Below are 3236 nucleotides of genomic sequence, written 5' to 3'. Positions count from 1 at the left end.
TGGTTAGAGTAAACAATAAGAGAAGCATAAAATTAACATCAAAAATTCTGGACGAAGAGTCTCCACTAAATACTCGATCACACCGGGTAGTCAAATGAGTTGGATACGTCAAGCAATTATATTGGATATATCTGGATACATCCAGTGTTGCTATTGCTATTCTTATTTCAACTTCGGTAACCAACATATGATATAACTGGATTCATCCCACAATATATAAATCGTATTTATTCCAGATTTAACTCAATATAGAGCAGGATGAAACCGATTTTCTTAATAACTTAAACATGGAGGAAAACTAATTCAACCAAATCTAAAACAAGATGAAAATGATTTCATCCTAGTTTAAATATGGATAAGACTAGTTAAGCCAAATGTAAAACATGATGATACCAGTTTCATCCTAATATAAACATGGATAAAAAAAATTCAGCCAAGGATGATACTAGTTTCATACCGGTTTAAACATGGATGAAAGCAAATTCAGCCAAATCTAAAACTTGATGATATCAATTTCATCAAAACTGAATGATACCAGTTTCATACTCCTTTAAACATGGCTGAAAACAAATAGCATAACTGATATAGGATGACACCAGTTTGATCCATATTTACGCAAGAAAAAAAAGATCATTCATCTCATAAATTTCAGGTCTAATACAGGATGCTACTAGTTTCATCCACTTTTACCCACGTAAAAAAAAACTATAATTTCGCTCATATATAAAATGATTCATCTCATGATAAGGTAGTTAGGGTCAATTCATGTGAAATTGATGAATTCAGATAATACAATCAAGAAAAAACTTAGGATTAGAAACTTACGAGCGCTCATCTTGCTAAATTGATGGAAGACAAAACTCTAATATTTTTAGTTTCAATGAATTTGAGAAATCTTCACTTTAATTAGGGCATTTGAAGGCAAAACAAACTGTATACGGTGGGGGTGGTATCAATCTCAACGATGCTGACGGTATTTTTTTAGTGGGGGAAGATGGTGGTGTTGGTTGTAGTTGTTGTAGATGATGATGGAGGTGGTTGTAGTTACTGTTTGATAGTGGTGGTGTCTGTGGTTATAGTTGATGACGGTGGTGGTGGTAATTGTGGTTAACGGTGTTGAGAAAGAGAAAATTGAGATGGTGGAGAGAAGATTTCAGACTACGGTACTAGTGGTTTTAGTGGATTTTGGTGATAATGACAAAAATAAAAGATGTTAATTATCAGTTATTTTTTCTTTACAAAATATAAAAAGAAAGAAAATTAGGATATATTTGGCAATTTCAAAGTAACTCTTTTCCGTCCATTTGACCCACACAAGATTTTACTCGCCTATTACAACTGAAATTTAAAGGTTTACCGGCATTTGACCCATTTTTCTATAATAGTAAATTAAATCTATCCATTTTTAAAAACAAAACTAGTCATAAAAACCCAAGGTGACCAAACTTGTGATACAAAAAATCCACTCAAGTGTTGGGATTCATTAAAACTCCATCTTAAACTAAATTATACAAAACCCTCAAAATTTTAAAAAATTGATACCAAAATCCCAAATTTCAAAATTGGTTTCATCAAATTTTATGATGAAACCAAAAATTGGTTTCGTCAAACCCTATAAGGTTTCATCAAACTTTATGATGAAAGGGTTTTTGTGTTACTTTTGTTTTGACGGGTTTTTTGTGGATGGATAGTGACTCCTTTGGGGTTTTAAAAATAATTAATTATTAAGGACGAAGAGTACTACATTAATTAGTTGGAAGCCTAACAAACTAGGCTCGGGGTTGAGATTGTGTCACTAGGGGGACAAATTAACTCTACCTTCCATGTTAATTTCTGCAATATTACGCCATTGGGGTTCGAATCTGGGACCTCCTGAAACGGATGAAACTTTGAAAAACGGGAATGACCAGCTGAGCTAGGTACCCATTAATAATACAAGCTCCATCCATTCGAATTGATAATTTATTTAACAAATCATACAACACAATATCAACAAAATACAAATTACATCCATTTCGCACATTTAGGCCCTTACGACCAGACGACCTTTACGACAATAAATCTTCAATCAATCCCAATAAAAGAAATCCTAAGCACAATTTGTAGTGTAGCCAGTTCTTAAAACCAATTTGGATGAGTGTTCGGCCATGGTTTTAGCCGATCACGCCTTAATAGCACCAGCTGAGAGAACTATGATCCACACAAGGAGAAAACATGCGAATATGGAGAGTCCGAATGATGCCCACATATATCTACAAAACTTATCGAAAACATTACATGTTTTTGACCATCCATCATGGGAATTTCCTTTAGTTCCAATAAATAAGACAGCACCGGCTGTTCCAGTAGCCGAAGCCAAAAGTGTCAACATAACCTGCACCAGAAAAACAAATTCAGAATTTTAACCTTTTTTTTTTATAAGAATAAAACATTTGCACGAAATAGATTTTGTACAGAAAATACTTACGGCATCGCAGAATAAGAGACTGAGAAGAAAATATTTGTTTCCGCTCCTCCCACAAATTCCTGAATTTATTGCTGCGAAGAAAGTGTAGGCAAAAACAATCCAAAGAACCGACAGAAAATACCTACAAATAATTAAACAAAAAATAAAAAATCAATCATTAAAAATTATTTACCGCTCTAGCTAATTCGTATCAGGAAAATGAGTTTGATTAAGGATTTAATTAACTTACTTGTAGGCAGGATAATGAGTGTATCTGGTTGTTTTAGAACCGTAAGAGTAATCATCCACTGTCTGCTTGCTTGTATGTACTACAACTAACACCTAAACTTGCTGTTATGCTTGCGACGCTTGTAGCATAACTTGATGAGTATCCCCCTGTTTCCACAGATGACTCTTTTCCTTTGACTTCCTCAGTAGACATGATTACTGTTTGATGGATTACGAAGATTATTACAGAGAACTAATCTGTGTTGCTTAATTAAGAGTGTGTTTGAGATAATGATTCAGGAAAATATCTCTACATATTTATATCCGAAGCAAGCAAGGGAGAGATAAAAGTTAAATAATTAAGAATGAATGCCAACGTCGAATGATGATATATGCGCACTGTCTTTTTAGTTAACTTCTATTGCTGCATGGAATATATATCTACTAAGACGATATTAGTTAAACTAAACTAGAATGCATGGCATGAGCAGCCCACGTGTGTACTTTCCTGATTTGATCCTCCTGCGCCTATTCATTTTGTGGTTAACTATCATATTTGACG

General features: G+C 33.9%; 1 long non-coding RNA gene across 1 annotated transcript; it reads right to left on the bottom strand.

Annotated features, from left to right (window-relative positions):
- Window positions 1-1892: 1892 nt before the first annotated feature.
- On the bottom strand, window positions 1893-2945 carry LOC113361660. Its single transcript, XR_003365256.1, has 3 exons — window positions 2697-2945; window positions 2468-2588; window positions 1893-2374 (listed from the first exon to the last, which is right to left on the bottom strand). It is a non-coding gene; the product is annotated as an uncharacterized LOC113361660 (long non-coding RNA).
- Window positions 2946-3236: the final 291 nt, after the last annotated feature.

Source organism: Papaver somniferum, chromosome 3 (assembly GCF_003573695.1).
Source record: "Papaver somniferum cultivar HN1 chromosome 3, ASM357369v1, whole genome shotgun sequence".
NCBI lineage: Eukaryota > Viridiplantae > Streptophyta > Magnoliopsida > Ranunculales > Papaveraceae > Papaver > Papaver somniferum.
This window is presented reverse-complemented; position numbering and strand designations above follow the sequence as displayed.